The sequence below is a fragment of the Ursus maritimus genome, unplaced genomic scaffold, assembly GCF_017311325.1.
Source record: "Ursus maritimus isolate PB19 unplaced genomic scaffold, ASM1731132v1 scaffold_21, whole genome shotgun sequence".
Lineage (NCBI taxonomy): Eukaryota > Metazoa > Chordata > Mammalia > Carnivora > Ursidae > Ursus > Ursus maritimus.
In genome coordinates this window covers 35372326-35385480 of record NW_024424564.1, presented here as the reverse complement: position 1 = coordinate 35385480, position 13155 = coordinate 35372326, and the positions used below count along the sequence as shown (strand labels likewise).

Here is a 13155-nt window from a genome sequence, read left to right as displayed (position 1 = left end):
TACTAGATGTCAGACTGTCTTACTTCCTCACTACATTCCAGTCTGCGTCCAAATTTCACCTTTTCAGAGAGGCGTTCTCAGACAAATCTATCTATAAGTAACTTCCCTCCCCATTATTCTTTATTTCCTTTCCCTACTTTATTAGTTTAACTTTTTTTAAGCTAAATTTATTCAGGTATCTCCTACCTACAGCAAACTGCACAAATTTAAAGTGTACGGTTTGATGTATGACAAGTGGATGTACATTGAAACCATCACCACAATCAAGAAAATAAATATCTGTCATCTCCAAAAATTTCCTATCATTTTTTAATCCCTCCCATTCCCCCTTCTCCCATTCCCAGGTAGCCACTGATCTGTTTTCTATCACTAGAGATAAATATGCATTCCCTAGAATTGTACGTAAATGGAATCTTACAGAATGTAGTCTTTTGGGGGGAGCCTGGTTTCTTTTACTCTGCAAAATTATTTTGATATTCGTCCATGTGTTGCATTCATCAACTGTTTGTTCCATTCTATTGCTGAGTAATATTCTATTGTATGAATATACAACAATTTCTTTATTTATTCACTTGATGATGAATATTTAGGCTGTTTTGAGTTGTTGGCTATTACAAATAAAGCTGGTATGAACATTCAGGTACAAGTCTCTAGAGCATATGCCTTCATTTCTCTTGGGTAAATACCCCGCAGTGGAATGGCTAGGCCATATAGTAGATGTATATTTGACTTTTTGAGAAATTTTCAAACTATTTCCCAAAGCGGTCATACCATTTTACATTCCCACCAACAGTGTCTGAGTGTCCCGTTGATCCACATCATTGTCAACATTTCGTGTGGTCAGCCTTCTTAATTTTAGACACGCTAATAAGTGGTATCGCATTATGGTTTTCATTTCCATTTTCCTGATGTCTAGTGAGGTTGAACAGTTTCCTATGTGCTTATTCAAACATCTGTGTATCTTCTCTGGTGAAGTGTCTGTTCAAATCTTTTGCCCATTTTAAAAAATGATATTTTTATTATGAATTTTGAGAGTTCTTTATATTTGCAATACAGTCTATGGTTTGCAAATGTTTTCTTCCAGTCCACAATTTTGTCTTTTCATTCTCTTAATGATGCCTTTCAAAGAGCAAAATTTTAAAATTTTGATTAATTTTAATGATCATACTCTCTTTTGGAATTGTGCTTTTGGTGCCTAACCCAAGTGCAAGACTTTTCCTAATTTTTTTGTATTTTTTCTTCTAGAAGTTTCAGGATTTTACATTTAGGCCTATGATACATTTTGAGCTAATTTTTGTATATGGTGTGAATATGGATTGAAATTCATTTTTTGTGTATGTAAATTCCTAGTTATTCCAGCATCATTCATTAAAAAGTCTCTCCTTTCTCCGCAGAATTGCCTTTTACTTTTATCAAAAGTCGATTGATTCTCTGTGTGTCAGTCTGTTTCTAAACCATCTATTCTGTTCCACTGATCTGTTTATCTATCTTAACACTAATACCTCACAGTCCTGATGACCATAGCCTTCTGATAGGTAAAGTCAAGTAGTATGCCTTCTCCAACTTTGTTCTTCTTCAAAGTTATTTTGGTTATTCTTGGTCCTTTGTGTTTTCATATAAATTTTATGAGAAGCTTGATAATTTACACATGCGCACACACATGCGCCCACATATACACAAGCCTCCTGGGATTTTGATTGGGATTACATTAGATCTATAGATAAATTTGGAAAGAACTGACATGTTAACAATGTTGAGTCCTCCAATCCATGAATACAGTGTATCTTTCTATTTATTTAGGTCTTATATGATGTCTTCCAGCAGTGCTTTGTAATTTTAAGTATACAGGTCTAGAACATCTTTTGACAGATTTATTCCTTAATATGATTTTTTAAAATTTCAAGTTCTATATGTTAATCAATGGTACATACAAATACAGTTGGCTTTTGTACATTGTTTTCCGCAACATTGATAAACTCACTTATTCCAGTAGCTTTTGTGTGGATCTCATAAGATTTTATACATAGAAAATCATACCATATGTGAACAGAAAAGTCTTCCTTCCTAATCTGGGTGGATTTTATTCCTTTTTCCAGATTTATTGTTCTGGTTAGAACCTCCAGTACAATATTAGATGGAAGAGGTGATAGTGCACTTCCTTGCCTTATTTCCTGATCTTAGCAGGAAAGCATCCGTCTTTCACAATTAAGTGCAATGCTAGCTGTAGGTTGTTTATAGATGCCTTTTCTCAGGTTTGAGACATTCCTTTCTCATTTGTTGAGTTCTTATGAGCAATAGTTGTTGGCTTTTGTCAAATGTTTTTTTAATGCATCTACTGAGATGATTTTTCTTTACTAATTAATATAGTGAGGTGCATTAATTGATTTTTTAATATTAAAAAAAGATTTGTATTATTGGGATAAACCCAACTTGGTCGTGTTGTACTATCTTTTATGTATTATTGAATATTATTTCCCAAGATTTTATTTAGAATGTCTACATCTATATCCATGACAAACATATGTCTACAGTTTTCTTTTCTCAAAATGTTGTCTGACTTTGGTATCAGAGTAATTATGACCTCATATAATGGGTTGGCAAGCATTCTCTTCAATTTTCTGAACACCACATCAAAAACTAATGATGTACTATACAGTGGCTAACTGAACATAATAAAAAAAATTTTTCTGGAAGAGTATGTGTAGAATTGTTATTATGTCTTCCTCATATGTTTGGCAGAATTCACCACTGAAGCCATTGATGAGGCTTAGAGTTTTCTTCATGAAAGGTTTTAACTATAAATATAATTACTTTAGTAGGTAAGAGATATTCAGTTACGAAGTTCTTCAGGAGTGAGCTTTGATAGTTTGTGTCTTTCAATAAATTTGTTTGTTTCATTTTAGCTGTTGCATTTATTGGTACAAAGTTATTAATAATATTTATGATCCTTTTTAGTATCTGTAGACGCTGTAAGACTGTGACTTCTCTCATTCTTGATATTGGTAAATTGTGTATTCTCCTCTTTTTTTCCTGATTAGCCTGACTAGTTGTCTTATCAATTATTCATTATCACAAATAAAAGCTTTTATTTTCATTGATTTTTCTTTATTGATTTTCCTGTTTTCTATTTCATTTACTTCTTCTCTAATCTTTATTTCCTTCTTTCTGCTTGCTTTTGGTTTTATTTTTTCTCTTTTTCATATTTCTTAAGGTGGATGCTGAGATTATTGATTTGAAATATTCTTTTTTCTAATATAGACATTTAATGCTTTAAATTTTTAAGTACCACTTTAACTACGTCTCACAAATTTTAATACGCTGTACTTTTTTTATTCAGTTCAAAATATTTTCTGAGTATATGAGAAAGTATTTTAACAAAACCATAAACAAATGAAGAGAAAAATCTCAGGATGAAAAAGGTTATGAGTATATGGAACAGTGGTGACCAGTGAGTCTTCACAATAATTAAATCCAAATTGATATGGGTAGACACATTGGAAGTGTTCAACATAAATATTCAGTAAGAGCTCATTATATAGAACAAATATGCTATAAGGAAAATTCTAGTAATAGTCTAGAACAATATTTTCCAAATGATTAACAACAAAATGTAAGAATTAGTTGGGAATAGGACATATTGATAATGGTAAGGAATTCTAGAAATTACAACATGTGATTGTAGGAAAGAAAGAATCGAGAAAAGAAGGTATTATGAAAACTTATCTTACTGGAGTAGGAAGGAAAAAGAGTTATGGAAAGGNGTTAGTATCTTATTTTCAAGTAATCCTAGAAAAGTATGTCTGATAGAGAAGGGAAAGATACAGTAACTATCAATAGAGAAGAATCACAGAATCTAGAAGTTAAAAAGAGAAAAACAGAATGAATAGAAATGTCACCAGACCAACAAAAATTTTAAAAAGGAAAATGAGGAAATAACAGTGTACATAAATATAGAAAATAAGATGGAATGATTAAAATCAAGCATGGCTGTCATTATCCTAAATTGTACTTGTCCATTAAAATGCAAACCACTGGAGTGCCTGGGTGGCTCAGTTGGTTAAATATCTGGCTCTTGATTTTGGCTCAGGTCAAGATCTCAGGGTCCTGAAATTGAGCCTGTCTGGGGCTCTGAGCTCAGCGGGAAGTCTGCTTCAGGGTTCTCTTTCTCCCTCTGCCCCTCCTCCTCCATTCGCTTGCTCTCACTCTCTCTCTCTCTCAAATAAATAAATAAGTCTTTTTAAAAAATGCAAACCACTGGACTATAGTTTTTTAAATTCCAGGTTAAAACATAATTACAGTTATAGGCTATTTATAACAGGCACATTTTTTAAGATGATAATTTTAAAAGTTAAAAATAATGGGGAGACACCAAAAACATGATTCATAAAAGTAAAAATTGACAAATTGGACTTCATCAAAATTAAAAACTTTAGCTCTGCAGGAAACTCTGGAGGAAAAGATAGACTACAGACTAGGAGAAAATATTTGCAAATCAAAAATACAACAAGTGACTTTATCTAGAATATATGAAGAATTTTCAAAACTTAGCAGTACAAAACCAACCAATCCAATTCAAAAATAAACAACAGACATGAGCAGACATTTTACCAAAAAGGATATACAGATGGCAAATAAGCACATAAAACTATGGTTAACCTTATTAGACATGAGGGAAATGCAAATTAAAACCACAATGCAGTATCACTATGCACCTATCAGAATGGCTAAAATTTTAAAAATAGTGATAACACCAAGTTTTGGTGAAATGTGAAGAAACAGGATCTCTTGTGTGTTGCTAGTGGGAATATAAAATAATATAATCACTTTGGAAAAAAATGATAATTTATCATAAAACTAGACATGTACTTACCAGATGAGCCAGTAATTGCACTCTTGAATATTTATCCCAGAGCAATGGAAACTTATGTTTACACAAAAACTTGTACACAATGTTTATAACAGCTTTATTTGTAGCAGGTGTAAGGGTAGAAACAGCTGAAAAGCCCTTTAGCGGGTGAATCAGTAAGCAAACTGTGGTATATCTATATCATGGAATGTTACTCTGAAATAAAAAGCAAAGAGCTATTGATACACAGAGTAACTTGTATGGATTTCAAGAAAATTATGCTGAATGAAAAAAAGCCAATCCCATACATACTGTATAATTCCATGTATATAACATTCTTGAAATGACAAATTGATAGAGATGGAGAACAGATTAGTGGTTGCCAGAAATTAAAGAGCAGGAAAGGGAGGGAGAAGGCTATGGGTATGAAAGGATTGCAGATCCTTATGATGGTGCTGTCTTTATTTTGACTGTGGTGATGTTCACACAATCTACATGTGTTATAAAATTGTGTAGAACTAAACACATAGGCACACGCAAATGAGTGCATGTAAAACTGGTGAAATCTGAATAAATCAATGAATTTTATAAATGCCAACTGCCTGGTTGTGATATTGTACTATAGTCATACAAGATGTTAAGATTGGGAAAAAATGAGTAAAGCCTATACAGAATCTCTTTCTTAATAGTTTTTATAACTGCCTGTGAATATATGATTATCTCAAAATAAAACATTTTAAAAAAGAAAATGGAGGGATATCTAGAGATAGAGAACTGAATAAAGAATGGTGTATCTACACTGTGGACTATTATGTAGCTATTTACAAGAATAAATTACAGCTTATCACTTACTTGGTGGAATTTCCATAAGGCTTTGTTGAATGAGAAAATAAGTTCCCAAAAAGTAAGGGTAATATGATTCTCTTTTTATGAAACAAGGCCTACAAATATGTGTGTGTATTTGTACATGTGTGTCTGTGATAGATTTGGCAATGGATAAATATATGTCAAGACACACACTAGTTTGTTAACATGAATTACCTTGAGGGAAGGATGGATGATACAGATGGTATGGGCGACCTAGGGGAAGGCATAACCAAAGAAAATGGAAAAAGAAGAAAAACCAGAGCACTAAAATACCAATATATAAAACAATAATAAATTATATGTATATGCAATTTGTGTATTTTGTGTTCTTGTAACTTTTTAAGAATTATTTTTGTTTATTTCATTATTCAATAATTGAAAATTTGTTAAGACATAATTTACATATTACTCAATCCACCCATTTGAAGTGTATAATCCGGTGTTTTTTTTTTTTTAGTATATTCACAGAGTTGTACAACTATTCCCAGTTAATTTTAAAACATTTTTATCACCCTAAAAAGAAATGTCACATCTATTAACAGTCTCTCCTCTTTTTCACCCAGTACTCCTTCTCCAGCTCTAGGCACCACTAATCTACCGTCTGTGTCTATAACTTTGCCTATTCTAGATATTGCATGTAAATGGAATAATATAATTTATGGTATATTTTGGCCACTTTCATTTAGTATAATATTTTCAAGGTTTAGCTATGATTTAGCATCTATGAGCACTTCATTTCTCCTTATTGCTAAATAATATTTTATGAATATATCTCATGGTATTTATCCACTCAAGTGTACAACCTTGCCCATGAGCAGTTGTCCTGGTATGACAGTGGTTATAGGAGAGTTTTCTGTTTCTTGTTCCCTAATCATTCTGTAAAGCTCTCTGCCTCATTTGGTCTCACACCTGGATATTATGCTCCACTAATTGCCAGCTTATTATTCCTTTATTTTTGACAGTTCTCTATGATAAGAGTTGCTCCAGAGTCTGGTCCAATTAAATTTGGTTAGGAGTACTTCTTGAGGCCAGTCTTTGAAGTTTGTTCTGACCCCAGGAGGCCATTTCTTAACTGTCTCTTCCTGGTTCTCTAAAACTAGCTGCCCTACTGTTTAGCCTGTAGTCCTAGTGTCCTTTTAATTGCTTACCATAAAAATCTCCATTGTTTTTAACAATGCCCTTAGGCTTGAACTTCCTCATACTGTTTCAAATAAAGTCAATTTCTTGGAGAGAGATTTAGAGCTCTCTGCACTTAAGGACTGACCTATTTATGGACTGACATATTATGACTAGTTCCCTTTGGCAGAATCATTGGGCCACTGTTCTGGGCAATGGGCAAAGGTGGTAGTCTCTGGTCTTCTCATCCTCTCAGCTCTTGCCTTTCTGGGCACGGGACCTCAGCTCTTATAAGCAAGCTGGGTTGAGGGCAATCAGGACCCCAATATTCCTACCCTTTCACAACTGTGATGGAACATATAATATGGGGGCTATGTAGAGGAAAGGAGCCCATGACCTCTCAGTCACACTCAGCAGGAATTTAATCTCTGAGCCTTGGAGTCCAGTAGAATTAGAAATGTTGCTGGCAGGGTTGCCCGGGTGGCTTAGTTGGTTAAGTGTCTGACCTTTGATCTCAGCTCAGGTCTTGATCTCAGGGTTGTGAGTTCAAGTCCCTCAATGAAGCCTACTTAAAAAAAAAAAAAAGGAAAGGAAAGAAAGAAAGAAATGCTGCTGGCCTATCCCTTTTGATAAGATATCATATCCTTTGGATGGGAGCTGAGAGGGAGTCTCATCTCTTGGGCACAGCCACTCAGAGTGGAGTTTCAAGTTGAGCTGGGAGAGAGAGGAGAAAAGGAACATGTTATGGCTCAAGTGCCACAGACTCTATTCTTACCAAGTTTCAGTAGATTTTCTTGAATAAATATGTTTTTCATCCTCTGTATATTCTTAGAACAATTTGCAGAGACTTAAAAGGTTGTTTTATTATACAATATTCAGCAGTTACGTCTGTTATGTGGAGGGTAAGGTCCATGGAACTTTTCACATTGCCATTCTGAAAGTGGCACCTCCAGATTATTTTTTTAAAAGACTGTGCCAAAGAAAATTCCTGGTTTCATTACGTACTCTGAGTTTCAGTTTCCTTATCTGAAATGGGGCTCATAATCCCTATCACACTGCTAGGACATAGTATCTCTAAATAACTATTAATTTATGTTTTCCCTCCATTTATCTCACTCCGGGGATTCAGAGAAGTTCTAGTTGAATAAAGGTGTCTGCCCAATAATGTATTGTTATGCTTGAAAAAGTTTAAGACTCCAAGAAAGTATTTCAAGTAATACTTGAGGTGAGAAATATACTTAACCGCTATAAAAGTGATCTTCAGACTTCAATCAGGGTCCTTTTAGAGGTTTGGCTCATGAGAAAATACTTTAACAAAACCTCAAACAGTATGACTCAAGATCTCATTCTTCTTCCTCTCTCTCCCTCACCACCTCACCCTACCCAGCTCTCTCCCTACTCATTTCCCTCCTGCGTTATAGCTTTTCACTGACACATGAGAATTACTGAATAGAAACTGAATGACTGAATAAAGAATAAAATTTAATTTATACAAAGATTTGTAGTGATTGGTAACTAGTATTGTCTCCAATCTGTATTTGTTTTTTAAAAATTGAAGTATAGTGACACACATTGTTACATTAATTTCAGGTGCACGACATAGTTATTTGACAACTCTATACGTTATGCTATGCTCACAAGTGTACCTACCATCTGGCACCATATGACACTATTACAATACCATTGACTCTATACCCTAAGCTGTGCCAAAAGCCTGTATCTCCCAGGCCCCTTCACCCATTTTGCCCCTCCCCTCTGACATCAGTTTGTTCTCTGTATTTATGGGTTTGTTTCTGCTTTTTATTTGCTTGTTTGGTTTTTTAGGTTCCACATGTAAGTGAAATCATATGGTATTTGTCTTTCTCTGACTTACTTAACTTGGCATAATACCCCCTAGGTCCATTCATGTTGTCACAAATGGCAAGATCTCATTCCTCCTCATGGCTGGGTAATATTCCATTGCACATCTTCTTTATCCATTCATCTACCAGTGGACACTGGGGTTGCTTTCATATCTTGGCTATTGTAAATAATGCTACAGCAAACATAGCAGTACATATATCTTTTTAAATTAGTGTTTTTGTTTTCTTTCGAATTACTGGATCATATGGTAATTCTATTTTTAATTTTCTGAGACATCTCTATATTTTTTTAGTGGCTGTACCAATTTACATTCCCACCAACAGTGTATGAGGGTTCCTTTTCCTCTATATCCTTGACAACCCTTGTTATTTCTTTTCTTTTCAATACTAGCCATTCTGAAATGTGTGAGGTGATATCCCATTGTGGTTTTAACTTGCATTTTCCTGATGATTAGTGATGTTAAGCATATTTTTATGTGTCTATGACCATCTGTATGTCTTCCTTGGAAAAATATCTATTCAGGCTTATTTATTTATTTGACAGAGATAGAGACAGCCAGCAAGAGAGGGAGCACAAGCAGGAGGAGTGGGAGAGGAAGAAGCAGGCTCATAGTGGAGGAGCCTGATGTGGGGCTCGATCCCATAACGCTGGGATCATGCCCTGAGCCGAAGGCAGACACTTAACGACTGCGCCACCCAGGCGGCCCCTCTCTGCATATTTTTTAAACAGGTTTTTTTTTTTTTTAGTGTTGAATTGTTTAAGTTCTTTATATATTTTGTGTATTAACCCTTATGAATATATCATTTGCAAATATCTTCTCTCATTCACTAGGTTGCCTTTTTGTTTTGTGTATGTTTCCTTTGCTGTGAAAAATCGTTTTATTCTGGCATAGTCCAAATAGTTTATTTTTGTTTTTGTTTGACTTCCCTAAGGAGACATATCTAGAAAAACGCTAAGGCAAATGACAAAGAGATTACTGACTACGTTTTCTTCCAGGAGTTCTATGGTTTCATGTCTCAAATGTAGGTCTTTAATCCAATTTAAGTTTATTTTTGTGTATGGTATAATAAAATGATCCAGTTTCATTCTTTTGCATGTAGTGTCCAGTTTCCTATTTGTTGAAGAGACTATCTTTTCCCCATTGTATATTCTTGCCTTCTTTGTTGTAGATTAATTGACCATGCAATCGTGGGTTTATTTCTGAGCTTTCTATTCTGTTCTGTTGATCCATGTGTCTATTTTTGTGCCAGTCCCATGCTGTTTTGATTATTGCAACTTTGTAGCATATCTTGAAATCCAGGTTTGTTCTTCAAGATTGCTTTGGCTATTCAGGTCTTTTGTGGCTCCATATGAATTTTTGTATTATTTGTTATAGTTCTGTGAAAACTGTTATTGGTATTTTGTTGCATTAAATCTGTAGATTGTTTTGGGTAGTACGGACATTTTAACAATAATAATTCTTCCAATCCATGAGCATGGAATATCTTTCCATTTGTTTGTGTCAACTTCATTCCTTTCATCAGTGTTTTATAGTGTTCAGAGTATAGATTTTTCAATTCCTTGATTAACTTTATTCCTAGGTATTTTTTTTAGGGGGGTGCAATTGTAAATGGAATTGCTTTCTTAATTTCTCTTTCAGCAGAGAAATTCTTTGTTGTTAGTGTATAGAAATGCTACCAATTTCTGGATATTAATTTTGTATCCTGCAACTTTACTGAATTCATTTATTACTTCTAATAATTTTTTTGGTGGAGTCTTTAAGGTTTTTCTATGTATATTATCATGTTGTCTGCAAATGGTGACAGTTTTACTTCTTCCTTACCAGTTTGGATGCATTTTGTTTCTTTTTCTTGTCTGATTGCTGCTAGGACTTCCAGTACTGTGTTCAATAAAAGTGGTGAGAGTGGATGTTCTTGTTTTGTTCCTGATCTTATGGGAAAAGCTCTCAGTTTTCCACAACTGAGTATGATGTTGGCTGTGGGTTTGTTATATATGGACTTTATTATGTTGAGCTATATGTTCCCTCTAACCCCACTTTGTTGAGAGGTTTTTTTTTTTTTTTTATCATGAATAGATGTTGTATTTTGCCAAATGCTTTTTCTGCATCTATTGAGATGATCATATGGTTTTTATCCTTAATTTTGTTAGTGTGGTATATCACGTTGATTGATTTATGGATATTGAACCATCATTGTGTCCCAGAATAAATCCCACTTGATTATGGTGAATGATGCTTTTAATATATTGTTGAATTCAGTTTGCTGATATTTTGTTGAGGATGTGTGCATCTAAATTCATCAGGATATTGGCCTGTATGCAAGCCATGTTTTTATAAAGCAGTCTGGAGGTTGAAATAACTCTTCTCCCTCTCTCTCTCTGTTTATTAAGAAATGAAAATCCTATGAAAGCTATTTCCAATGCCATTGATTCATTCATTTAACAAAGATGATTTAATACCTAGGCTGTGTGTGTGTGTGACACTCTTCTGGGTACTTGGTCCCTAATATGCATCTTAAGAGATGAGATAGGATTTTAGGACTTTAGCATATGCCTTACCAAGCCAAAACATTATTACTATATTTGCATAGTCTTTTTGTAGCCTATACACCTGCTCATAGTTCAAAATGATCAGAAGGATCAGTGTGGATGTGACCTTAGGAAAGGCTGTAATTAATTCCACCTCATACCAGCTTTAGAGCTGGCCAAAGACAAATAGTACCTTGTTTTTAACTTTTTATACAAGTAATGTTGAGAAACCAGAGCCCCTTAAACTGCTGCAAACTTTTTGAGCTTCTTAAAAGATCTAGAACCAATCAGAAATAAATTATAACCAGGTGAAAAAGAGGATGAGGATGTTAAAAATCCAGACCTGAAAATTCTATTTTAAAACCTACCCATTGTCTTTTAAATGAAGAATTAAGAGACTTGGGATAGAAATTTTTTAATGAAATGTTAAACCTGAAACTAGAATTCCATGTAGTTTGGATTATGAAATGAAAATTACATTATTTGGTTTAGCAGGTGCATACTGAATCCTTACTACAGGCAGTATTAACCACACATAGTTCTATATTGGAGAAATAAGTCTTGTACACAAATAATTACAATATTAGAAAATATTTATTCTAAGAGAGGTTCTAAAAATGCTATTTAAAACAGATTTTTAAAAAGCATTTATCCCTGCTGGGAGGGATTATGAAAGATTAAAGGAAATGTCATCTGATCCAAAGCCAATGAAGGGGCAGAAATGTGGGGACATAACAAAAACAACCCAAGTATGTTACAGGCTGCCTTTAGAGACCAGCCAGAAACCCCCCCTGACTGGAGTACTGGGGAAGAAGAAATAAATGTAGACGATTTGTAGCAGATCATGGAGACCCCAAAATGTCATTAAAGGAGCTGGGAGTTTATTTTGAAGCCAACTGAAAACCATGGAAGAGTTTTGAAACAAGGCATAATTATCAAAACTATCCTAGAGAGATTAGTCCAACACCCATGTATAAAATAGATTTTAAAATATCAGAGATAGGAAAACCAATATAGACACTATTGTTGCATCAGGTCACATGGGCCTAGACATCTTATAAGATAGCAGAATCAAAGTAGATGGCCATTCCACAAACATGAAAAAGGAAATAGAATCCAGGGAATGGATGCAAAACACCCTGGTGAGGAATGACTAGAACTTGAGAATGCATGTCAGTTCGTGAAAGAGGGAGGCCAAGATGTTTTGAAGTTCAATGTCTGTGTGCCAGGGAGGCTGACAAAGTTCTTAAAAAGAGAAAGATAAGGTTTGGAGAAAGAAGAAAAATAAGGTTTCATTTATTTAATAAATATTTATTGAGCACTTACTATGTGCCTGGCACTGTTCTGGGGGGATGAGAGTTATCTTTGATTTTTAAAACACTTTATGTAGAAAAGGCACTGTTCCCACTGTTTCAGTTAGAGCTGGAACGAGTGAGTAAGAGTCAGGTAGGGAGTAAAAGATCTAATAAGTGGAGTCTTCCTGATAAGTAGTAAGAGCTCCGTTCTAGGCAGTATTCAAGCATAAATCGGATAATAATCTTCTGAGCACCCTGTGACAAGGGATTTCTGCCTTAAGAGAGAGATTAGACTAACCCTTCTTCAAGTTCTCTCCCAATCTTAAGTAAGAGTCTATTCTTTCCTATGATTTAGTCCTATGGGTTCTATTATTTTTTCTATGGGTTCTATTATTAATCTCTGGTTTCTCTCAATTATTAAATAAATTACCCAATCTGTCTGCCATTCAGTAAAACTCACACATTTGCATCTGTTATTCTTGAATTATTTTTGGTTAGGGCTCTTCTTCTTTATTAAAAATCTCTACCCAGTGATGTTACCTTTATAGCTAATTTAGAATGCTAACCCTGGTAGACTGGGTTATAAATATCAGAGGGGAAAAGGATTTCTTGTGCCTAATAATATTTTTGTTTGGGAGAAGC

The 13155-nt window shown here is 34.4% G+C and overlaps 1 protein-coding gene across 5 annotated transcripts in view; it reads left to right on the top strand.

The window, feature by feature from the left end:
* ANKS1B (ankyrin repeat and sterile alpha motif domain containing 1B) overlaps positions 1-13155 on the top strand; it is a 1051872-nt gene that overhangs the window by 667408 nt on the left and 371309 nt on the right. The gene's annotated exons all lie outside the window — the stretch shown is intronic.